The sequence below is a fragment of the Anthonomus grandis genome, chromosome 21, assembly GCF_022605725.1.
Source record: "Anthonomus grandis grandis chromosome 21, icAntGran1.3, whole genome shotgun sequence".
In the NCBI taxonomy this organism is placed as follows: Eukaryota; Metazoa; Arthropoda; class Insecta; order Coleoptera; family Curculionidae; genus Anthonomus; species Anthonomus grandis.
This window is the reverse complement of record NC_065566.1, coordinates 840843-868153: the sequence shown is the minus strand read 5'-3', so window position 1 is coordinate 868153 and position 27311 is coordinate 840843. Positions and strand designations below refer to the sequence as shown.

The window sequence follows — 27311 nt, the reverse complement described above, 5'->3', positions numbered from 1 at the left end:
TAAGAAATTATGAGCCAATATTTGATTAAAACTTTATTAATTATATAGGACTATCTGCGACATATGCAAAGTGCAACCCTTAACATGATGTCGCTCATTCTACATTGACACCGAAAAGAAAAATCATTACTCTTTTATGTTTGGAGAGGAATCTTTAACAAGAAAATCACTGTGTTCCTGTGAACATCCATTCCATAGGCATAAACCCTCTCCCTAATATATCTTTTAATACATGGTAATAGAGCTATACTTTAAGACTTCAATAGAATTTTATGTACTTTTTAGTGTTTAGTCTATTATTTTTGTCATGTTTTTTATCTATTTATTGAATATATGTTCTTGACTACTAATAGTTCTGTGTATTTTGGAAATATTGATTGTTTTTATAGCATATATAACAACATAATATATTAACATAAAACATGTATTGCTCATCAGAAATGTTGTTTATTTATAATAATAAAGTATGTTTTTAGTTCTTATACAGATTATTTTAACTTTATTGCTCTGACAAACATATAAACAATGTTAAAAATATATATTGTATTTATTTATTATCAATAATTTGTGGTCAAAATGTAGAAGTATACAAGTCAGTTGGCTTATTTTAAAAATTTGAATTTCACAAATTTTTCTATTTCAATTGTGATAATTATCAAGATCTCTAGCAGAAGCTTAGTAAATATTGCTTTTGTTATTATCCAAGCTTTGCCTAAACAACTATTTTCGTTTACAAAAATAAATCTATGATGAAAAAATAAAGAAAAAATTACCTATACCTATGTTTATGTTGTGAAATTAACGAAATATAAATATAAACGATATAATATTGCCATTACTGGCGAAATTAGATTTCCTAAATTTCAATAAATTTTTGGCTTAACATTCTATTCATGAATGAGTAGTTTGGACTACTTAACTGTTACTAGTTCCACATGCAAATCCTAACAAAGTGAAGTTGGTTTAATTTGTCTCGTTTATCTTGATAATTATTTAATGTATTTGCAAACTAAAATATCAAGATAATTTGATAGTTGTAAGACTGACCCAATTGTGAATTTTTGGTAAATATGAATTAAAATTTATTTAACTTGTTTATTTAGTAAATGTTGATATTTGCTATTCAAAAAAAAAACTGTTGCAAGTAAACTCGAAAAATTCATCCATTATCCCAAAGATGCTGGTCATAAGCTTTTATAAAAGGTAAACAAACAAAATCTACAGCATCACTAATACATTTAATAAAACGACAAAGGTTACATGTTTCGCTCGACTAGAGCATCATCAGACCATAACATACACAAAACCCCTAACATAATGTAACCTTTATCGTTTTATTAAATGTATTTGTGATGCTGTAGATTCTGTGTGTTTACCTTTTATAAAAGTGTTGCAAGTATCAAAGTATGTTTATAGCAGAAAATGCAGACCGAATATTATAGTGGAATGTTAGTTTCCAAGAGTATCATTACCACTAATCTAAACTACACAAATAATGCAACAAAATCTACTTCATATATTTTTTTGACTTGATGATCTTAATGTTTAACAGCCTTAAATTGTAGTATAATACTTGAGTGTATATCTGCTATAATAATAAACAAGTGTATGAGTAAATCAATAATAAGATTTATTAGTATTAATTTATTATTCATATTACAAGCATTAATACTTCTGCCTCTTGGTACCTTGTTTAATTGTAATTAATTAAGAGTTTAAATCATGGGAATATTTTTTTTCAATTATTTTATATATATTAAATTATGATTTTAAATTCACCTAAGTAGATCTAGTCCCTGATAAATTTACAATTACAAACCGATTCTTAAGAAGTATGAGCACATTACATATATGTACATGTTGGGATTAACAGAAACATAACTATCAAAGTGGTTACACACATTAAAACTTTTCATAAGCCTATTTAATATGTTTGATAATGGGATAAAAATGTTTTATCCAAGAATTATTTGTTGGGAAAAATAAATGAGTTCTATCATTTTGGCTTAAATCTATTTTTGTCTTTACCAGATTATGTGATGATTTTATTAATTTAAATTTTAATAATTTCTAAAAAGCAAAACGAAGCTTGAAATTTATTGTGAAAACCTCTCTCTTTTATTTTTTTTTGCTACTGTTCCTCTCTTTAAATATTTTAATTCCAATTAAAAATTGTTTTACATTTTTATTTTATACAAACTTTAATTATTTGTTTATGTATATCTTTTTTTAGTTTTGTTTTATTTTCTAATGCTTTCAAATTGGCCTTTTATTAACTTTATTACTTTCAGATTTATTTACTTTAAATTTGTGAAACGCCATTAATAAATTTTAACGTCCTTAGTGTGAAATGGAGAGAAAGTGTCACAGCTTTAGGACTTCAAATAACACTTATTTAGAATAATAGAATGCCCATGGTTCGGTCTTTATTTAATAAAAATAGTATATAAAACAGGCTGAATTCTTCTGAAATTAAATCAGTTTTATTTGAAGTCCTAAATCTGGGCACTTTATATCCAATTTTAAATAAAATTTATAATAAATAATTCAAACAAAAAGGTAAATGATTCAACATTCAACCATTAAATTTAAATTTTATTTGAAATTTACCAAGAAATAAATGTTTTACTAATAGTTTACAATAAGGATTTACAAATATAATTTTCAATTTCACTTATCCATTTCATAAGCATTATTTATGCAGGTATTTCAAATTCAGTATAAAAAAAAATTAAGAAACATAAAATTATTAAAGAACTACATCTGTTTTAAATCAAGCTAGTAAACAAAATAGGTTCAAACAAGGCATAACAAAAGTAAACCAAATGACATTTAGTTAAGTTCCCCAGAAGCATAAGTAACTTATTCTTGTAATACTGGCTTATAATATTAATAATAGAAAAATATACAGCTTAGTCTTTATTTACCCATACACTTGTTTTCTTTTTAATTATAATTATTATAGTACACTAAACTTGTTTATAGGAGGTATACACTCATTTTTCAACATTTTGCTCAAAGCAAAACAAAACTTACAATGGCATAGTTGGGTAAATCTTACAAACAAAAAAAATTAAAACTTAACTTTGTAAATTAAACATTTTATGATTTGCACAATAGATTGGATTGGAACACCAACACAAACAACACACTAGATAAAATGAGAGTGTTTAACAATTTTTTTTAATGTAAAAGTTAATGACAAGTTAACATTGGTGTATGTAAATGACGGTATGCATGTCATAGTTTCAAAAAAAGGGGGAAAGGAAGACTTTCAAAAACATTTACCAAAGTATTAGTTCTCTCATTAAATTGAAATAAAATCATAAAATATTAGTAGTTTGCCCGCAAAACTTCCACAATTTTCTGAAATTGAGTTAGGATGGGAATATGCTATATAAGGCACATTAAAATCCATTAATATATGAGTATTTCAGCAAGACTTGACTGTGTTTTGATAGAAAGATACCTACCATATTTTAAAATAAGTTGTTTGTGTTCCATGTTTGTTCACATTATAGTAAGATTTTGTCCTTTTGTTTTGAAACTTTTAATAATATGGATGAAAAAACCTTAGTATTAATTGGAGAAAAGTCTGTAGGCACTCATAAGTGAAAAAATCAATGTATAAAAGAGATGCGGTGAAAGTTTATTTGGAGGTTATATTTTTCTCTGATTTAGTTAACACATTTTTTAGAAATACTTAAGAAATTAAATAAGAAATAGTAATCTTTATCCTCTGCTCACAAAAAACAAAAGCAACTATTACTATTAAGGATATCAATAATGAAGAGTTTTTTCTAATGTGAAAGACTTGCTCCTAAAAATAACTCACTACTTGAATAGAAGGCCAGAATTTAAAGGATTTCAAAAGTATTATTATAGAGTAAAACTCCAAAGAAACTGAGAGGTGGTGAGAGTTTTTAAAGCTTTTAATCATGTAAAAAAGAGCATTCAAAAAATGTTATAAAGTAAATTCATACATTTATTCTTTTTATAAATTTGAGAGGTACTAAGAGTTATTACTTTTATAAACAGACAAAAAGAATTTACCTTAGAGCTGATTAAAGAATAAAAAACTATATGAAATAATATAATACCATCTGCAGCAACTTGCTTTTAAAAACAAAATTTTCAATGTTCTATAAAAACTTTGGAATGTAATATTGGTTTTAATTATTATTGATATTATTAACCAGTATTCCAAGAATAAGTCACTTATGCTTCTGGGTAACTTGTTTATGATCAATTAATTACAAGTTAGGTTTATAGGAAATTATTTTGTAAATTGGGAAATAAATATTATTTTAGTTTTTATAGGTATAAAGTCACCAATTAATTATTAATTAACCAAGAAATACGTTGAATTTTCTATAAATAATAATTGAAAGTTCAACATAAATTCATAAGACATTGCTTACAAGCTTAATATTCGTTGTATTGATATTAATTACAGTGAAATGTATAGATTGCTGAACATTGAAAAGTTGGAGACTCGATGTAAAAACTGAGATATTGTCACAACATACAAGATTCTTAACAATGTAAGTAATACAGACTCCTGAGTTGATGTGTCAGCTTAATTTAAATGTTCCTCCTACTACAGTGCTCAGACAGACTAGATTATTCTACCTTGAACAACATCGTACACTGTATGGTGAAAACTGTGCAATAGTTAGAATGATGATTAACTCAAATAGTGTCAGTATAGATTTGTTTCATTGTTCTCCAAGTTCACTTCAACAAGTTTTAAAATCTGCTTTGACTTTGCTTAAAGTGTGTCTTCTTTTCTATTGCAGTTACTCTGTTTTAAACCATTGTTGTCCTTATATTTTATTTAATTTTATTGATGTTACCTGTTATCTGTTATTTATGCTAGATATTTAATGATAGTACTAATACTTCAAGTGCTTTATTGCGAATTGTGATATAAAATCTTATTTTGTTGAATATTTTATATACTATAGTTATTTTGTAAATTGGTTAATTACCATAATATATACTGAAATTTGCAATTCCATACGCACCTTTAAACAAAAAGTCCTGCAGATGTATGCAGCTACTCTATCCATTAGAACTAATACAGACCTTAAAAAATTTAGGCGGGATCTAAAAAATATCAATCTTACCAAAAGCTACTATGGCATTGTATTTTAATGATTTAGTTTGATACCTAAAATTAATCATGTATCTGTTGATAAAATTTTTTTAAGTCTTGTTTTATGTTAGTTCTTGCCTTTTCCTTGCTTCTCTTTTTGGTTTTTATTTCTTTAAGTTTTTTGTTTGTCTGATAGGAAAAAAATACAAAATAAAAAAAGCATAATATATTGCTGAAAAAAAGTCATATAATAATGGCTAATGCATTTTATGACCTTTTAAAATATGATCCTAGTAATTGAATATCAGTTTGTTTTGATAAGAAACAATGGCTCTTACCAAAAACTCCAATAGGTGAATTATTTTACTTAAGGCAAATTAGCTACTACATCTTTTGCTGTGTTAAGACAAATTATTGTTCAGCCAGTTTTTTACACTTGGACTGATGATGAAAGTGGCCGCGAAGAAGTTCAGTCCTTTTTGACTATATTAGAAATCTTGAAGTAGGCCCAACTATTGCGTGCTAAGATTATTTGGTGATGAACTTGCATACAGTTCAAAGATTAAAAATATATATCTGCATTTTCCAGTGTGTGGATATGGCTTTTTACCCACAGATAGAGTTTTTGGAGTAGTTGAGAGAAAATGAAAATGCGAGTCTGTTTTTAAAGTTAAAGAAAATTACAAAGCAACATATAGAGAAATAGGCTTTGTTAAGGTATTAGAAAAAGACTAAAAACAAACAATACATATATAGTCTTGTTATGCCCTAATTTTTGTAAAAAAGTTAATTTTGTAATAGTCAAAGTCAAAGTCAAAATATACTTTATTTGCTAAGTTTACAAACTTATGCTAAAAGCTTCCTAATCCTAGAATTTATAATACAAGTATTTATTTTGTTATACAGGACAAAAACAGAATGCAGAATCGATTTTGATTGTACATAGAAGCATATTTTATATAAACAAAGACAAAACCAAATAATTTTAAATATTAAAATGAATTGTTAAAATACTCTTCAATGCTGTAGTAAGCTTTTGGTAAGATTAATTTCTTTAGTTCTCTCCTAAACTTTTTAAGGTCTGTAACAGTCCTAATCAAAAAAGGAACATGATTAAATATTTTACAACTAATAAATATAAGAGAGTTTCTCGTAAGTGAGGAGGTGGGGATTGGAAGAGATAAGTTGCCCACTTAACGAGTATTATGACTGGTGCAGGATGGTGGACTTATGGACTTATGTACGAGTGTTGCAGTTTCCAATATAAACAGTGAGAAAACTGTTAAAATTCTTTCAGCTACAAAAAGAGGTTTACAAGACACTCTCAGACCAACACCACACAGATATCTTAATGCTTTTTTCTGAATAGTAAAAATTATGTTAAGGAGTCTCTTGGTGCACAATCCCCAAAATGGCAACCCATAACAGATATGAGAGTCTATTAAGGCGAAATAAACTGAACGAGCAAACAACCCCCCCAACGCATGCCTGGCAACCCTGACTGCAAAACAACCAAAAGAAAGTTTAGCAGCGAGGCCCAAAACATAGTTGTCAAACCTTAAACTCTCATCAATGAAGAGGCCGAGAAATCGACAATAATCCCTACCATGTAGTGGGCTCTGCTCAGCAAACAAAAAACCCTCTACATTACACATAAAGCCCAGAACAAAAGTCTTATCAACATTGAATACAAGCTGATTGCAGATGCACCAATCTTTAATTTTGTGAAGGTCCTCTACTATGAGAGATCTGACTACTTTTTGATCTTTGTTATGCCACAGAATTGTAGTATCATCGGCAAACTGAACCATTAGTCCATGCAGTGATAGAGAGCTTAAGTCATTAACATATAATAAAAACAAGATAGGACCCAACACTGACCCTTGAGGTACACCACATTTAAGATGTGCTATCCCTGACAAAAATCCAGATGCAACCACCCTCTGTGTGCGGCCAGACAGGTATGACTTCAACCACCCTAAAGAAGTAATACATTCGTTTTACTTTCTTTACCAACAAATAGAAAATTTCTGAGAAAACTTAGCAAGTCTTTAGACCTGTTGCTGCAAAACTGAACAAGTCAAAACTTTCTTGTAAACATTATCATTAAAAGAAAATGTTTGTGCCTCCCAAAAAGTATATAATATCATAGTTTGATTTTTTATTATGTTATTAATGAAAAATCAAATTTGCTATAGAACTTCTATCAATTCTATATGAATTATTAAGTTCATGTAAAACTTAGTGCAATGGCCTTGTTTATTTTTTGTCGGCTAGCTACTCATATATGATGCCAAACAAAATTCTAGAAAATTTACTATTAGCTGTAAAATACCACATTCACAATTTTTAGTCACTAATTCACAAGAATAAATAACAATTTTTTTTATGAAAAAAATCTTGAATAAAATAATATTCATAAAAAATAAAATAAGTTAAAGTAATAAGTCCCCAGTATAAAAGGAAAAGTGCCATTTTAATTTTAAAAATTAAAAGGTTATAATGTGAAATCAAAAATAGAAATCATGCAGTGTCTTTACCTGTTTTACTTTTTTGTCTTAGTGTTTCTGCGCCGCTATTTGGCTGCAGCAGCAAAGCCTTCCAAAGTTGTTCCTCCGAAATTGTGTCCCACGTGGTGCAAAAAAAACTGAGTAAAAGGGCAATTACCTTATTGTATTGAGCTGAATTGGGCAACAAAGCTCGCAAAACGGTTATTTAGACAAGAAAATTAACAAAATAAAATCTGGAAATGTCGAGAACGGAGATAGGAAACAATCAACCCTCGCCAACCCGAAGAAAAGAGTCGCGTGGGCGTCGCCCGGTCGAAAGAAATATCAACGTCACCATACTGTCAAAGAAATGTAAAGAATAAAGCCGCATTCACAATGAACTTTTTCGGACTTAGCGGAATAAAACACTACGATAAATGAAAAAGAAATAGAAGAAAATAAAATTAAGTTAACAACTCAACCACTGTAAAAAATTTAAACCAAATGACCTAATAATTCATTAAAATCTATATTATTGTGACAAAATTATAAAAAATTACTCTTAATTCATATTTATTAATATTGAAAAAGTAAAATCACCAGATAAAAATAACCGTAACACACAAACCAAACCATCATTCTTCAAAAACTGCTTGAACATTAAAACTTACTAAACTTAATAGGATAAAAAGCGTAAAAAAATACAAGATTATAAAGTCTTATATCATATTTGTGAGTCAATCGAAAGACCTATATTTTGGCCAATTTTCACCTGATTATGATATGAGGTTTTTTTTTCTTTGATGTTACGAGGCCTTCGAACACCAAAACGCGTTTTCATTTGGAAGCCTCATATTTGAAAAAAAGGGTATATGTCAATAAAAGTTGTTAAATTACTTTAACTAAAATTTTTAACATCGGACAGGAGTTAATAAAATTATTATTCAGTAATAGCCTTTTTATGGCTATTTTTATAAACATAATAACTTTAATATATGTAACTAATTTTTAAACTTATTTTAAAAACTATAAGCTACTTAGTTGATGTTTCAAATTTAATTAAATCTTAACCTTTTTATAATCAGGACCAGCTTCAAAACCAAGTTTGAATGTCGATAATATAAGCTATGCTAAAATATAGGTATTATACATTGTTTATACTACATAGTTTTTATTTTTACTACTTTGTTTTATAGTGATTAAGATGATACTAGTAGTAGTATATCACCTGATTATACGACTTAGACTAGAAGACTTAGGAGTGCCTATTTTTCTTTATAAAAAAATCATTTTAGCGATCAAAGTCAAATCCAAAATACCATAGTAGGAAAAAAAATTGATGTTTCAAGTCTGTTCAATACCTATTATTTCAAATATTCAACAATAAACATATTCATTTAGGATATGGAAGTTGTAATAGAGCAACAAAAGGAATTATTTACACTTTTTATATTTAAGTGTAGAAAAAATAAAAAAGACTTACAATATTAAAAACATATCGATAATATCTGCCATAACATAGGGGAGGGAGGATGTATCATCGGAAATAGGATATTTCCAATTTGCTGAAATTAATGCAGCAATTACTATGTCCATAATGATTTGTGAAAGTCAATGGAGGCTGCAGCTCAAGAAGAAGCCAAAATTGCCATAAGGAAGATGAATAATTATGAAAATAGAATACCTTGTATTACCGGTGAAGTTTGGTCTAAAAGCTAATACATACACAGAATGGTAGCGATAAACAAAGCTGTCATACATAAACGAGGTGAAGTTAACGGTTTTTTAGAAAAAAAGTGCATGAGACTGATGAGAGAAATAAGAAATGTGGCATTTCATGTATTTGGAGAATATGAGATGTGTACCTCATTGGCACACTCTTTGCATGTACGAAAAGAGATATTGAAAATAATTTTATTCTTAAAATGAAGAAATTTGGTTTATTTCAGGATATTAAGATTTGAACGAGTGGTAACACAGGAAAATAATTTGGCGGAGCCCTACAATTTCATAGTTTGTGAATGATCTAATAAAAAGGTCTAATGATTATTATGATATTATTCATAGAACTGTTGTACATAGAAGTATAAAATCTTATAAAGAATATTTAAAAATTTAAAGCTTAAGCGTAGAATTTCTTTAAAAAAAGGCGAATGTTTTAATGATATTTTTACCAACTTAACCCAAACCCAAACCCAATGGACGCAAACGATATAAAAATTTATTTTTTAAAAATTATATCTAGAGTTTACAGAAATCATCCGGAGAATTAGGTAAAAGGTGTGAAAAAAACAGTTGTTTTGAATGAACCCAAGAGAAATTCATAACAATTAGCGCATCAATTAAAAAAAATATGCGCAAGCTATAAAAAAACAATTTGGGCCCTTAAACAATTCAAGAATATATTACACTCCAATTTCAGAAATTAAATAAATAAAGAAGAATACGTGACTGTAGACGAAGAAGTATATACGAAAAAAATTAACCTAACCTCGAAAAAAGGAGAAATGAAAAAAAAGAGTATCATTATCAGAACTAAGGATAATTAGCAGTAACAATGAAATGAAATGTAATACATTTTTTGATGAAGATTGTAGGAATACAAATATATTTCAAATACTAAAAATATTTTAATTTAAATGCAGTGGCGGCTCCTTCTTAGGGTCAATTGGTCAATGACTCCCCTAAAATAATCTCATAAAAATACCAATTTTATTAAAAATATCTTTTATCTAAAACTTCACTGTGAATTATAAAATTCTCTAAGCAGTCTGCATTGGCAAAACATAAATATATTACCAACGTCGCGCCTCGCGCTCATCACACAAGCCCGTGGCTGGGCCGTATTTTAAATTGTCCCTATACAGTTCTTATGGCTTATGGAGAAATGCATGTAAAATAGAACAAAGAGGGCAGATTCGCATTTCGTGAGCGGGAGTGAGAGTCACCTTTCAGTCCTATATCTCTAATGTAGTCGACGGCCCGACTGGATGAATGTTTTGTTTTAGTTAGTTGTTTGCCGCCCGCACTTTGACGGTTTGGTTATGCATTTTTTTGCTACCCGTGTTTATTGTTTTAGAATGACGCTGTATGGGCGAAAAATGGAATAACTGACATTAAGCATTTAAAAGTGAAAATTACAAAGCATGCTTCTTCCACTACTCATATAAATTCATCAATGAGTTACGCAAGTTTAAGACGTGTTAACATAAGACGGGAACTTGATAGTATATATCGTAAATCTGTGCATGACTTTAATGAATCGGTTTCTAAAAATAGGTATATTTTAAACAAACTAATCGATTGTGTAAAATTTTGCGGAGTTTTCGAAATTGCATTGTGCGGTCATGACGAAAGTAACAGCTCCAATAATCCTGGAATTTTTCTGGGCCTTATCGATTTTGTTTCTGAACTGGATTTAATGTTTAAAGAACATATTGAAAAAAGTACAGTAACCCTCCAGGTACCACAGCACAACATTTAACTAATGTAATATTGGAAGAACTTCAATTATTAAAAATTAATGAAGCACCTGAAAAATTGATTGCCCAAAGTTACGATGGTGCATCAGTCATAGCGGTAAACTGGAAGGAGTACAAACAAAAATTAAAGAAATATACCCAAATGCACACTTTATTCACTGCTATGCCCATCAACTTAATCTTATCCTGCAAAAAGCGGCGAGTCAACATAAACCGATAAAAATATTTTTTGCAAATTTACACTCATTTTCGTCCTTTTTCGGCCGATCTCCAAAACGTACGATGGTTCTGGATAGAGTGGTTAAAGTAAGGCTACCTAAAGCTGCACCCACTCGATGGGCTTTCAATACAAAATGTGTTGAAATTGTATACACTTATAAAGATGATTTAAAATTTTGCTTAGAGGAAATTATTGATGAGCAAGATGGTAACAATATAAATCAAGCAACTGGTTTAAAAAGACATTTGGAAGATGAGCTTTTTTTATTTTGATTAAATTTTTTCCATAAAATCATTTCCCATGTTGATATATTGTTTAAACAATTGCAAATGCGAGATATTGATGTCATATCTGTCAAAAATTATATACTGTCTTTTAACAACAATATCCAAATAATTATAAATACTATATTGGAATCAGAAGAACCAAGCACATCAACAGCAAAAAAAAAGAAAAACTACTACAGCTACAGAGGATTCAAAGCGACGAACTGCACTGGAAATTTGTGATATTATTATATCTGAAATAAATCACAGGTTTGGTTTCAATGATCATCTCATGATTTCACAGTTATTCTACACAGAGAAATTTGAAGCATACACTACCAACTTTCCGCAAAATATTTTAAATATGGTGAAGGCTCATTATCCCACAGTAAATATTTCCAAACTAAAATCTGAACTTGAAGTCATATATTGTCGTGAGGATTTTCGCAATAGTGCCGGTGCAGTAGCCATACTTCAGCTTTTTATTAACATGAATTTGTCTGAAACATTTTCTGAACCAGTGAAATTATTAAATATTTTGTGCACACTCCCTATGACAACCATGGAAAGTGAGAGATGTTTTTCTACTTTAAAAAGAGTAAACACATTCCTGCGTAATACGATGGGACAATCTAGACTTAGTGCCTTGTCTATGTTGAGCATCGAGAAAACGCTTGTCAAAAGCATTCCAAATTTCAATGAGAAGGTCATAGACTATTTTGCAGAACTAAAGGATAGGAGAATTGACTTAAAATATAAAAATATTTAAGGTAAGTTTCATTTTAATAAATTTACAATTTATTATATAAATATTCCTTTATATCAGTCGATAACCTGTTTATACTCTTTTTCCTATATTTTTATTTAAAATATTTACTCTAATAAAAAGGCAAAGTTAATTTTTGGAAAACGATTAAAGCATTTAAAGTTATTTTTACCCGCTTAATAGGGTAAATATCTCGGTAAATATTATTGAGTTTTATCTAAGTCTGTATTTTCTATCTAAAATATAAATGCTAAAAGATCTTTCAAATACTTTAAAAAATCAATAGTTTGATTTGTTTTTTTTTATTAGAGTAAACTAAGTTTTCAAACCAAAATGACCCCCCTGAAGATTGACCCACGAGCCGCCACTGTTTAAATGAATTCCCAGAATTAATAGACCCGCAATACCCAAAAGAACTACCAATAAGAAATCCTTCAGGAGACTTATAAAATAGTGTTTGGTAAATAAGAATATAAATATAACTATTTTAATGCGTTAAAAAATAATGAAAATTTTAAAAAATCTAGAAATATAATATAGAACTTTTTTATTTAAGAAAAAGTAACTTGATTCACTTAGCAATTCGCAAGTACTTCCGCTATGGCCGGAAGCATCATTTATTATAAAATGAGCTTATAACTTACTCGTAATTACTCCATTTTGTGCTAGATTGAGATTCATAATTATAAAATAAAGTAAAAATAAATACAAATGCGAACAGGATTTTGAAAGGCTTGAATTTTGCGATGGGAAGAAGAAATTACATAATATTCTAAGATCAGAAAGCATTCAGTGGGAGCTTTCAAACAATGTATCGGATACATAAAATTTGAAGTCCTTGGTTTAATTAAATAATAATTGTACGTGGTCAACACTTCTAAAGACCTCTTAAACTGGAGTTATTAAAACACCTTTAACTTGTTTAATTTACCGGGGGCGCTCAGATTGTACATTATTATGTCAAGATTTTTAACACCTATGATATTCTCTCTAAACTAATAAATATGGATAGCTTAAACCTTAAACTTAAGAAAAGGCACTCTGTTTCATTATTGATAAAATGAACCGTTTTGGTGAAAAAAATAATTAAGAAGTCACTCTATTATTTTAAATAAAAAAAAAACATGATATGTTCCTTTTTTCAACGATGCTACAGTTATTCAAACAACAGATAAGCCATAAAAGAAATAAGTACTATGAAAAACCGAGTGGAAAACCTAGTAGGAATCAATATGATTTGTCTAATAAAAGCAAAAAAAATTAAAACGAGTTCATATTAAAAATAACATTCAACAAACTTGCAAAACCTTTCTGAAAACTTAAAAATTAAAAGAAAACATTGTCTAGCTACTATAGACAAAATAAGTGTAGTATTAAAACAAAGAAGTCCTTTGGATACATTGTCCAGAGTGTAATTTTGAGTGGAGATCTTACTGCCAAATTAATCAAATTCTAATATCAAAAATGAGTTTGCTCAAATTTCAACAGACATTTCAAAACATAATTTTCTGAAGTGATTCCTTAAATTTAACGCCAAATGGAAATATCTACTAGACTATTACGAACTAATAAATAAGTCTTCAAAAGCTAATTAATAATAGATTTACATTACAGACTCATTGGTTTGAACCAATAATCCAGCAAATATCTTATGATTTTAAAACCTAGATTAGATACGCCAATTTGAAATCATTTGCTAAATAGTGAAATAATTTTCTTTTCCGGGACAGTTAGTTAAAATTGGGATGTTAATGATGGTCAAAAGACACAATTTTTAATACAATTTAAGCAAAAATTTCGTTTTAAAGGTGAGCTAGTGATAAATAGTTGATAAATAGTTGGTAAATAGATATTTATTATTTTATATATATTAGTGCTAAATATAGCTATAAAACTAAATTTAATAATATAAATACAGCTTAATATTCAAATATCTTAACAAACATAAACATACCATTAAACAAATACTGAATAAGACATTCAAATCCTTAAAGATCATAAAAAATTATTGCTAAGATACTCCCTCGGGAGAATAAAATGACTTACCAATTAGATAATTTTTCATTTTCTTCATAAAAATCCTATCGCGTATATAAGTTGCCTGAGATGGGGTGGTAGAACATTGTATAGCATTACAGCATAGTAGTCATTACCGCTGCGTGCACGAGTGAGTCTGTGATAGGGAGAAATAAAATTGAAATTATAACGAGTAAGATAATTATGTATGTCTTGGGGTGTAAGTATTAATGTTTTTAATGATATAGCTCAGATACTGAAAAATAAAAATACATGGAAATATAAGTATGCCAAGATCTGAGGAGTATATTGCTCCTCAGATCTTCAATCACGATAACCTATACCTGACATTATAGACAGACATCTCTGCACTCCAAAGATTCCTGACGTCTGTGTAGAATGGCCCCAGATTAAAATTGCATAACTCATGGAAGAAGATAAAAATATTCATGATATACCATCACAAATGTCTTTTTACTGACAGTGATAGGAAGACTTTGTATGAAATAATTTATTTGAGAAAGTTTGAAGGCAAGATATGTCATGATCTGTCCAGATTAAACCAGGATCGTCAAGATGAACTTCAAGAAATTTTACAAAATTATCCATAGAAAGATCGGATTTCACATAGAGAACTGAGAAGTTTACGTTCCGCGTCTTTAAATGGTTGGGACCAATTTTATTTGTAAAGAACTAATTCTGTTTTTCTATCCGATTATCAGTAACCACACGTGTAGTTTTAGAAAGAGAACAGCAATAATATTTCTGTAAGCTGGTTGTATCATCCGCAAAAAGGGATTAAATTGGAAATGATAATGACAATCAAAGCCAATGAGTTACTTATTTTATTGGGTTTTACGTCACTTATAGCAAAAATCAATTTAGAAATTTTTATCTCACAGGCTCAAAAAATTGAAAAGAATATGAAAGTAAAAAAAGAAAAAAAACAAAGCCAATGCTTGTCAAATCAAAAAAAATGAGGCATATGTGTCCAGCTCCTTATCCAAAACCTCTGCGACATACCCAACTAAGCCATATATCGCTAAGTGGCAGATTCATTGTTAATGTCTTTAAAATTAGTGTTGATTTGCTCTTTCATAAGCAATTTCCGAACTTTGAAAAATACCGGCAGCAATAAAATCCAGCAAGCCCTAATTAAAAAAAAAAGAATAATTTTTTGCTAGGTTTAATACAAAAGAAAAAGTGTTAGAAAAAATACGAAGACTAATTAACTTTGTTAAGGGATATATAATAATATTTGTTCATGATTTTAAGATTCTTGAGGTAATTTTATAACAGTCTCAGCTTTTAGTACTTTTAAAAGTGAAGACTGAAAATTAAAATTAAAATTTTGGGTGTTGAAATTGCCATAAAAAAAATCATTTACAGTTTTTGTTGAAGTAAGAAGCTTTGCAACTAAATTTCTGATATATTAATAAAATATTGTTGAATTATTCGTCATTAGGGTTAGTTGATGCGCTAGGGTTCGAGTTAGAGTGTGTTTTAATACTGTACTGTATAGCAGATTTATTCATTTGTAGAGATCATTATAAAATTCTCATAAGAAGCCCTCTTAATCCTAGATACCTGGAACCGTTACCACTTTCTACATTCAGTCACTATTTTTTATCGTGGCATTAGAACAGAGTTTTGAATATTTATAGTATTTAACATTTGTAGTTTATCTCTCATATATTTTAGCTGATCATTAAGCCTTAAGTCAAAATGGTGGGAAGTGAATCAGAAACTGGTGAAAGTGATAGCTCAGCAAGAGCAAAAAAAGTGGGTTTAACTTGCTACAAAAAAAGTGGTTCAATCTGTGTTTGCATAAGATGCCACGCAATTTACCACATAGTTGTGTTCAAAATCAATTGTTGTGATGCCATTAATTGGCTAGGAAACAGCGATGAGGTGGCGATTGTAAACAAAACAGTAAGTAGAACGCAAATGGAAATTTCCTATCTTAAAAAGATGCTAGAAGAGACATCAGACAATGGATAAAAATAACATCCTGAAAATGACCAGATGTAAAAAAAATTAACCTGATGTTAATATATACAAAATAATATCGGATGCCAAAATAATACAAAAGTAATTTGAACCCACTCTAGAGTTCGACTTTGTTAACAGAATAGAAAAAAATAATAATTAATAATTATAATTAATAACAATTTAATACTTTAATTTATAATTTGATACTTTATTAAACGAAATTTGAATGGACGGATGGGTAATAACAGGAAGGAAAAAGGAGAGTAAAGGTATGGGAAGTGAGGGTTAGAAAATGAGTACAAGGGAACCAATGGAAGGAGGGAGACTTACTATAGACTATAGAGGTGATGGCTCAGGGGATCTTCTCAAAGGAAAGCCGACTAGCACTAACCACTTTGGTAGAGTGGCATGGATTCCACAAGAGTTCAATAAAATATAAGCGCCACCTGTTTTATCCCAGATGGATAAGAAAATCCCGATGACCAAGAAAACAGGAAATTACTAAAAGCACTATATCTATAAACCTGAAAGACCACTATATCTATAAACCTCACAAGGAAGGACAGGGAGATTTATAAATACAATTAATTATATTGACCCTTAATAATGGCTTTTGGGGTTGAGCCACAGTGCCATGGCTCTACCTAATAAACGTTGAAAATAAAAAAAAAATTATTTTTTAAATTTTTACTTCAGTCCAAAAAAATATCTGTATATTAATATTTATAATACCAATTATAAAATTAAAATACTGGAACGCAGCCAGTGCAAGATTCCGCAAATTCCGCTAATGCCAAATCGAAGACGTAGTTGTCGCGCCAGGCCCCGTGTCGATGCGTGTTACATCAAATAATCACAGCAAATGTCCTTGAAACAATATGGCAAAGCTACGGCAAATTAAATAATTTTGAGCCGGGCTCCAAACCAACAGAATATTTTCTAGCAAAACGTGCGTGATATTGTTTGTTTTGATTATTCATCGGGCATTCGCGGTTCCGTAGAGATCTTTTATTTAATTTAGCTGGCGTTTTCGGCTTTATTGGTGTTTTTTATTTTTATTGAATATTAAAAACAATGAATAAAATTAGTTTTTTAAAAGCAAATCCATTTTCCACTTTATTATTGGAACAAAAAGTAGAAATAAAGGAGTTAGGGCGACCGTTGCCCGATTTAAATATAGAAAATTTTTTTTGAGTTATTAAAAACAATAAAATTACTTATTTGTTACCTTACTGTAAATATGGAAAACTGTATGTTGCCTGTGATCTGAAGTATTGACATTTCCACGTAGTTTTTGTAAGTTCATTTCCTTAAATTTCAAAATTTTTAAAATGTATATTTTTATCTACAAAAAAAATAGAAGACTTATTGCGTTATTATAATTTTGATAATAAAATGTAATAATTTCGATCACTCGTTCGGTCATGATAAAATTAGATCAAGGTCTGGCCCTACCTCCCTGAACTGTCAGGAGCCGCCACTGCTTAATATTATGTACAAGTATCATGGTGTCCAAATGTTTGGCTATTAAATTATATCCTATTAAATTACGGCTTTAATGTGAGAGCACCTTAAAACTCATGGGCTCACACCAAAAGTCGTTTGTATAACTTAGAAAGTTAGGTTATCTTTCAAAAATCAAAATAAACATAAAAGAAAAGCTTTAGTTCTGAGATACATTCAAGTGAATCTATTTTAAAAGAAAAGTTAATAATCAAACTTATTACTTTAAAAACAAGTTATGTTGCCCTTCCTGAATATAGTGTCTATATCAAGAGTAAAATCTCATATTATGTTGTTTGGGGCTAAAAGTTCGCGTGAGTACTGTCGAAATAGGCCTATTTATCCAGTTTACAAGGAGATCTATACGGACTATTTCAATAAAATAACTAATGTACACCTAGTTATTATGAAACTATTTAAAGCAATTGTGTAGTAGTGAAATCTAATAATGAGAGTGATAACAAGGTAATTTTGAGGTTAGTATTTAGTATAATATACTACAGTAAAGCTAATAAATGTTGATAGGACTTAGGTTTACTGGTTAGGTGGTTTACTGACTGCATGGTTTACTATACATCAGAAACATTAATCAAACCCGGCTCCAAAAGGGCTGCATGATTGAGATGGAAAACCTGGGTGGATCGGTTTAACAGTGAATGTCAATGTAGATGTTGTGGACGTTACTGAAGTAGATGAGTGGAGATTTCTACCTCTTATAATAGTGGATAAAGACCATACCGGAGAGAGAAAAGAAGCCTGAAAGTGGAAGAATACCCAGATTGAGGAATCGCAACTTAACGGTATGCTTGAGTCTACTTATATAAAATTACATGTGTAATATGTAGAGTATCATAAACCAAGATACCAAATCCAAATATTAGGACTTACCAATGGAATTGGCCTTTTCTCGGAAACACAAAACTAGACACTTAAACAAAGAACTTTGAAAACGTTGTGATTTAACTACACCACTTATAATCCTGTACTATTGCAGTATGGCATTTAGTATCCAAATAAAAAGTATAAAATACCCAAAAGGTGAGTTTTCAACTTTTCATTGGAGTAAAACCGGCAAAAATACCAAGAAACAACCTTCTTCAAAGGCTTGTTCTTCAAGACTCCTAGAGGTCAAAGATTTTCGCGCCAGAAATGGTTTTAGTAGGGATATAGGAGAATGAGCTGGGATCTTATTGGTTAGGATATGACTTCTGACATTAGTAAAATCAAAACAATTAAAAAAATTAATATTATGATTAATAATTTGAGTTTCATCATAAGGGTTGAAAATTATTGATATCAAAAATAGAATTAATACTGAAATGATAACTGTTTTATTAACTTTAGCACCAGAATAACTTAGAAATTGCCTCTTAAAGCTCTATAATCCAGCTATGCTTTCGCTAACATTCTGGATTCATTTTATTTTCTTATTCTTTATGTATCTGAAGAAAATAAACTGTAACACCTTCCCTTCCTCAAAAAAAAATTTTTTTTTTGAGAAAAAAATTTTGACCAAGAAGACAAAAAGAATTATGTGCTACATATTGTAATTACTACAAAAAAAAACACGAAAATTTGGCCTAACTCAGTTAATTTACCTAAACCTTTTAATTAATTCACCCAATTAATTTACTCTAATATATCTAACCTAATAAACCTAAATTAACTTATTCTAATCCCAATCTAAAGTCAAATCGGGGTTTAAAGTCAAAAATTGGGGGTTTAGTCTGAATCAGGAGGATGTGCTTTGAGATCCTTTGCGTGCCAGATTCCTAAATTCTTACCGTTATCATTAATAAGTTCGTAAGTCCAAGGGGACACAATACGATGTATAGAGAATAGTCCAGCGAATTTTGGTGCTAACTTAGACGTGAAATTTTTAGTGGCATCCGAAAGAACGATGTTGCGTTTCCAAACCTTTTGACCAACGGTGAATCTATCATCGCGCTTTCGCAAATCATAAACGTGCTTTGATCGGTAGAAAGCTTGTTTAGTTCGCTTTTGGACGTCGCCAAAAATCTTCTTGAGTGTTTCAGATCTCCTCAAAGCATCAGATTCACTATTAGGGTTAACATTTTCGGTGTCATGGTCAAAGAAGATTTCACGGCCGAACATGATAAAATTGGGGGTGAAATCGGTGACTTCATGGCGAGAGGATCGAATTGCACAACCAACTTTTAAGAGATATTATCCCATTGACGGTGGTCATCAGCAACATAGGCTGACAAACTGGACTTTGGAACTCTATGTACTCGTTCTACTGGATTTCCTTGTGGGTGGTAATTCGCAGTGTACTTTATTTTAATATGGTACTTAGCCATGAGTTCCTGAAAAGATTTACTTCGAAATTGCGCGCCATTATCCGTGGTAACAGTTTCAGGTGCACCATAGATCAGAATGACATGATCTTCCATCCATTTAAGTATTTCTCTTGAAGTAGCTGAACGTAAGAGATATAATAATATGTATTTACTAAATACGTCACACACAGAAAGAACGTAACTATATCCAGATGTTGATCGTGGTAAAGGACCTACAAGATCTATGCTGATGGTCTGCCATGGTCTAGAGTTACTTGGTTGGGAGCTAAGCATATGACCTGCAGGGGCTTTTTGTTGTGGCTTTGTTCGCAGTCAAACATGACATCGCCGAATATATTTGGCTACGTCAGACCGCATACTTGGCCAGTAATAGCGTCTCGCTATTCTGGAATATGTTTTGAAAACTCCACATTCTGGGGGATCGTGGTTGGCTCGTAATATAGCGGATCGTTCGTGTTTTGGTATAACTAATAGCATTGTAAAGGTCCTTCCTGTAAGCTCGGGGTACCTTTCTTTGACTTTTTTGTAAAGTTTCCCATTCTCAACCCACCACAAAAGATATTTTAAAGGGTCCTGCTTCACCTTTTGGCACATACCCGCATACCAAGGATCGGAATTAATTGGATCGATGGTGGCGATGAAAGGAAGAATGGAATCCACGGCAGGTACAGAGCGACACAGGGCATCAGGAACAACGTGTTCTTTTCCCTTTCTATGTATTATATCGAAGTCGTATTGCTGCAATCTTATGTTCCATCGGGCTATTCTACCCATAGGATCTTTAATGGAATGTAATCATTTTAGGCTATAATGGTCAGTTATTACAGTAAATTTTGTCCCTTCCAGGTAAGGTCGTAACTTTTCTATGGCAAAAAGGACTGCCAAACATTCCTTTTCAGTGGTACTGTATCGTCTTTCGTTCTTATTAAGAGATCGACTAACGTAGCAGATAACTCGTTCTTCACCACTTTGTACCTGCGACAATACAGCTCCAAGTCCATAATCAGATGCATCGCATTGTACAGAAAAGGGAACACTAAAGTCGAGACACGATAGTACAGAAGCTTGGACAAGATGTTCTTTGATTTTCTTAAATGCAGCATCACAGTTTAAATCCCAAATAAATTTTGCATTTTTGCGCGTCAGGGCAGTAAGGGGTGCAATAACTGTAGAGAAATTCAGCACAAAGCGACGATACCAGGACGTCATACCAACTATGCGTCGAACCTCTGTAGTATTTATAGGAGAAGGTATATTTAAAATTGCCTCTACTTTCTCAGGATCAACTAGCAGTCCTGAAGCATTGACTATATATCCCAAGTATTTTAGTTCAGACTTACAAAACTGACACTTATCGGGGTTAAGAGTGAGTCCTGCGCGAGTTATTCGCTTAATCACTTCTTGCAAAATCTCTATGTGTTTTTGAAATGTTGGAGTGCAGATGATTACGTCGTCAAGATATACAAATACAAACTGTTCGAGATTAACGCCGACTACACGATCGATCAATCTTTGCCATAAGGCGGAGGCATTTGTCAATCCGAAAGGTATACGTTTAAATTGAAAGAGACCTCGAGATGGAACAGTAAATGCAGTTAAAGGACGTGATTCTTTTGATATAGGGATCTGCGTACTGGCAGGGGTAGTGACCTTGTTAAGGACACGGTAGTCGACACAGAATCTCCAACCTCCGGACTTCTTCCGTATCATGACTATTGGAGACGACCATGGAGAGTTCTATTATGTCTTCAGACAACATTTTTTCTAACTCTATATTAACTTCCTTCTGAAGAGCTGGGGACAAAGGATAATACCTCTGCTTGATAGGGGGTGAATCTGTCTTGATGACAAGTTCGATGAGTTTTGTACACTCAATTCTACTTCCTATAGCCGAGCGAGTGTCCTCAATAAATATGTCTAGGATTTGTCGTTGCTTGGAGGTGAGCGTGGCGATTGACTGAATGGCTGACAAATGACTAGTTTCCTGCAGATCGGAGCGAAAACTCCATTCTGAAGAATAAAGATCAGAAATAATCTTCATATTCCTCTAAAAATCTATACCTAGAATGACGTTATCGGATAGAGACGGGACAATGATAACTTCTAGTAGGATCACTCGATCGCGAAGCTGGATAGGCACTTGTGCAGTTCCTAATCCTTTAACACTTTCGCCATTTGCTACAATACTAGGATTTATGCAACAGAGTGGTTCTAAAATCTTCCATCCTTTAGAACCAATAATAGTTCGAGTAGAACCGCTATCTAATAAGGCAAGAAAGGATTTTCCATAAATTTTTATTTCTAAATAGGGTCGTAAATCGCCTTTGGCGTGTGATAAGATAAAGTCAAGGACTTCACTTTGGTTGGCCGATATATTAGAATTAACTGAGGAAGACGGAGGGCCTACTGACGTCTTCCGATCTTGGAGTTTTTTGTACACCTGCTACATTTTTTGGAAATAACATTTGGAGAGCCACATCTGAAGCAAAATTTCTGGCGAGGCTTCTGGTTCTGCCTGAAATTATGACCAACTTCTTGACAATTCCAGCACTTTTGTGTTGAAGAAACCGAGCAAAGATTAGTCGTGTCTTCCTCAAAATGGAGAAGATCTTCTGACCTAGCTGGTTTAATTGAAGCTAACTGTGAAGGTTGCCAAGAGGGTTTATGATAAGCTAACGATAGTTCCAACAAATTCCGGTAATTTGTGGGAGGAGAAGCAAATCTTTGAACTCGTGCTTCAGTTTCCTCAATTGATCTAATTAGATACAATAGTTCATCAATATCAGTGTTGATACGTTTTGTAGCAAGTCTTCGCTGAATGTGAGGTAACAGATCTCTTCGATAACTTGTAACCGGGTGGTTTCTGATGGCAAATTTGGGAGTTTTCTAAATAATGCTTCCATAGCTACGACAAAACTAACCACACGTTCGTGGGAACCTTGAGTTCGGGAATGAATCTCATCCCAAAGCCCAAACTCATAATCAAAAGGCTGGAATGCAACTCGTAATTGAGCTGGTAGATCATCCCATTGGGAAAAGCGTTTTGTCCGAAACCAAAGGAGAGCATCTTTTGTAAAGAGTTCTGGGGCAGACTTTAAAAGATGTTCTTTGGAGACTCCTCTAGAGACACGAAGCTCTTCAAGGCGTTCGAGAAAGTCTGTCACACTAGACTGACCATTATATTTTAAGTTCCACGACGACACATCGTGATACTTGTAAGGCGGAGAATTTATATAATATCGACTTGGTCAGACTCATAGTCCTCGTAATGGAGAAAACTCAAAATTGTCAAGTCGATTGGCAAGATCCACATCTGGATTAGGGTGACTTAAAGTTTTATCTATGATATGAGATGCATCAGTATGCACTTGTCGTGAGGCATCTATTGCCGAATCCATAAGCCTTATTTGAGAACATCTTTCATTAGGTCCACCATGTTCGAAATAACCTGGATCATACTGATCATAAGATGTGGTACCTAACTGAGTATTTACACGCCCGTTAGAAGATGAGTGAGGAACTTGAGAGGAATGTCCTAAAAACTAACGGTAATTGTCTGATACTCCATTTGTCTGATTCAAAGTTGCTGAGGGTGGAATTTGTTCTGGAATTCCTTCTGCGATCATTGAGTCACGACGTCTCTGAGATACAGGTAGGGAAGTATCTACACCTTGGGGAAAAGACAATTGTAAAGAAGGAGGTTGAATATCAACAGGCCTAAAAGAAGAATGTGGAATATTTGTGTGACTATTAGGGTCAGATGACTCCGGATAGTTTTCTCTTAGTAAGTGAGATGGCGGATGGATCACTCGACGGTTATCAGTTGCAGGCTCTAATCTATCGTGTTAAAGCAGACTGAATAGATGACTGTCTCTGATTTTCATCTAAACTAATCAGATCATGAACGATGGCTGGGTCTTCGTGGGTAGTTGTATGAGGAACTAATAATGGTTGAGAATCATTGGGGTTATTTGTATCCAAGATACTGTGATTAGCGGATTCAAGTCGATGATGGTTGGCTGCAGAATGGTGAGTTTGTACAGGAATATAGATTCCTTCTTTTACAAGCACCAAGCGATCGAAAAGTTCATGGCAATTCTTCTCAATCTTTATTTTCGCATATCGTTCGGATCTTTCTATGCATAAAATCCGATTTAGGCGAGATTTAGTATGCGTAAGTAAGGTAAAAATGCGACGAAATTCGTTTACTCTATTATTAAAATCAAAATTTGTTATATCGTGAGAAAGGGTGATTAATTTTGCTTCACAAATTGACAACTCGCTGTCAGAATCGTAACAGGAAGTAGTCGGTGGTGGCATACGTCCATCACGTTCTAATTGTATGACCTCGCGCAAAGTAGTACTTTTTGAGCAAAAGTACTCGATAATGGAAGACCACATATCGCTAGTTCATATTTAATTTCTTCCGTGCTAAGCAAATTAATATCCATTTTATTTAAGCCGTGTACTAAAGACACATTATAAAAGAAAACCCAAGCTATTCGTAACCAGTATCTATCATAAAAAATCACTAAGGAAAAGTAGGCTAAAATTTTATTTAAAAAGAATGAGAAAAGAAAACAAAAATATTAAGTCCTTAAAGCAAAAAAAATATTATTATTTTCTTTTGTTAACAGAACTTCAAAAAAAAACAACGTTATGAGTTGTGAATAAATTCACAAACCCGTCCAACAGTTCAAAAAAAAAACAAAAAAAAAGAACAAAAATTGTTAACGAAACAGAAAAAAAAAACAAAAATATAAGCTGGAATTACCCAAAAATTAAAGGTAAAAGCTAAACCACCTAAAACTAAGGAAAAAAAATGAACTATCATTACGAACGCATATATCATTAACGCCCATCACTTTAAAATACATAATAATACAAAATAATATTACCAAAAACTGCAATACAACACCTCAACAAACAGTAAACCTGAATCGCAAAAAAAAATCGAGTTGCAATAACAAGTCTGCTAAGATATATTTATATCGATACTCAAACAATCCTATTCTCAAGTGGTCCCTACACTGTAGTAACACCAAATATAAGGCTGAGTATTAATCGAAGAAGTAAGGATGCGCTAACCTATAAATTTTACTTGTCAAAACATATTAAACGTATTTAAAAGATACAAAAAAAAATGTGGCAAGAAAAAAAAAACAAAACAATAGCCGTTGTCAGGCGCCAATTTGTTAACATATAACAAAAAAGAAATTATTATATTTTAACAGAATAAAAAAAATAATAATTAATAATTATTATTAATAACAATTTAATACTTTAATAATACTTTAATTTATAATTTGATACTTTATTAAACGAAATTTGATTGGACGGATGGGTAATAACAGGAAGGAAAAGGGAGAGTAAAGGTATGGGAAGTGAGGGTTAGATAATGGGTATAAGGGAACCAATGGAAGGAGGGAGACTTATTATAGACTATAGAGGTGACGGCTCAGGGGATCTTCTCAAAGGGAAGCCGACTAACCACTTTGGTAGAGTGGCGTGGATTCCACAAGAGTTCAATAAAATAAAAGCGCCACCTGTTTTATCCCAGATGGATAAGAAAATCCTGATGACCAAGAAAACAGGAATATACTAAAAGCACTATACCTATAAACCTGAAAGAAAATCTCACAAGGAAGAACAGACAGGGAGATTTATAAATATAGTTAATTATATTGACCCTTAATATTATGTACAAGTGTTATTGTGTAATTAATAAATTAACAATAAAATAAATATTAACCCTTTATTCCTATTAAATTACGGCTTTAATGTGAGAGCACCCTAAAACTCATGGGCTCTCACCAAAAGTCGTTTGTCTAACTTAGAAAGTTAGGTTATCTTTCAAAAATCAAAATAAACCTAAAAGAAAAGCTTTAGTTCTGAGCACAGAACACAAATATAGAGAAATGCGTGTTGCCTAATGAACAGACAGAAATTCTGTTGACAGCTTTATTGACGTTGTTGACAAAGACGGGGGCAACCATCTTGGGTGGCGTGTGGCGGGAAATTTAAGCCTGATCTTTTGCCTGATATTTAAATTTCAAGTAATTTGCAGAATTACAAAAGTTGATGTGTTAACTGACGAGTGATGAGATATATTTAAATAGAATTTTATTTTATTTTATTTAAAAAAAAACAATATGCTTATCAGTTTAGAAATACCCACATGTAATTAAAATCGTAAATTTTAAATGTTGAGAAAAAATAAAAATATTGCATCTCAGACATCCCTCATCACTTAAATCAAGAATTAACACATCAACTAAAATATTATTTAATTTAAATTTGGTTCTCAAGACATTGCTTATTAAGATATTTAGCTATAGATACTTACCAAGAATTATAAATTGGCACGATAGATGTGGGACCAAATGTTAAATAAAAAAAACAAAACTAAATCGTCTTGTAAATATTTTATTTTAAGATGAAATAAAATAAATTTAACAAAGGGTTTTAAAATGCATTAAAAAAGTTACAATATATTCTAAATTAAATACTGCAAACTGTAAGTATGGTATTAATAGGATCTTTTTATGTAAAAAATAGAATTGTTGCAGGTATAAACCATATTTTAACTGAAAATCCTAATTCCTGGATTTTCAAAAAAAAATTATTTGCTTTTTTTGGTTTCCATAAGTGTATAAAACATTATTTAAGAAACAAGTAACAAACATACCTAAATAAAAAATTAAACATATATATTTTTCAACCATCTATACAATTGTAATAAAATAATATATATCCACATAGTAAGTATTGATTATCACATTAGTTATGATTACAATTAAGGTTCTAAACAATACTTTAAACGATTTTTATAACATATTTTTAATTATGGGTCAGTAAATAAAATAAGACTGTAAAGAGCATAGCATTTACTATCAAAATATCTGAAGTAATTTAAGAATTAAAAAAAATAAGATATTGCTAAAATCTTAATATCATTGGCTAAAAAGTGAAAAAATAAAATTATTTTGATTGTGTATCATGAGTATTAAATGAGGATATTCAAGATCAAATTTTAGATTGTCAAAACTTTCTCTTTTCTAGAATGACCAACACTTAAAGATTGTCAATTGTGGTTTTGAGGTTGTCTTTTGGTTTTATCTTTTAAATATTTATAAACCAACCAAAATTTTTCTCTAA

At 31.1% G+C, this 27311-nt stretch overlaps 2 protein-coding genes across 11 annotated transcripts in view; one reads left to right on the top strand and one right to left on the bottom strand.

The window, feature by feature from the left end:
• The window catches only part of LOC126748074 (uncharacterized), a 49726-nt gene extending 41784 nt beyond the window's left edge, over nucleotides 1-7942 (bottom strand). For 3 of the 4 annotated variants that reach the window (XM_050457087.1, XM_050457089.1, XM_050457088.1), the window contains exon 1: nucleotides 7639-7941. The gene's annotated coding sequence lies outside the window, so the exon portion shown is untranslated. Of the gene's footprint in view, nucleotides 1-7638 lie in introns of all 4 variants that reach the window. The other variant, XM_050457090.1, reaches the window with a different exon arrangement.
• The window catches only part of LOC126748056 (uncharacterized), a 1030708-nt gene that overhangs the window by 517213 nt on the left and 486184 nt on the right, over nucleotides 1-27311 (top strand). The window lies entirely within an intron of this gene.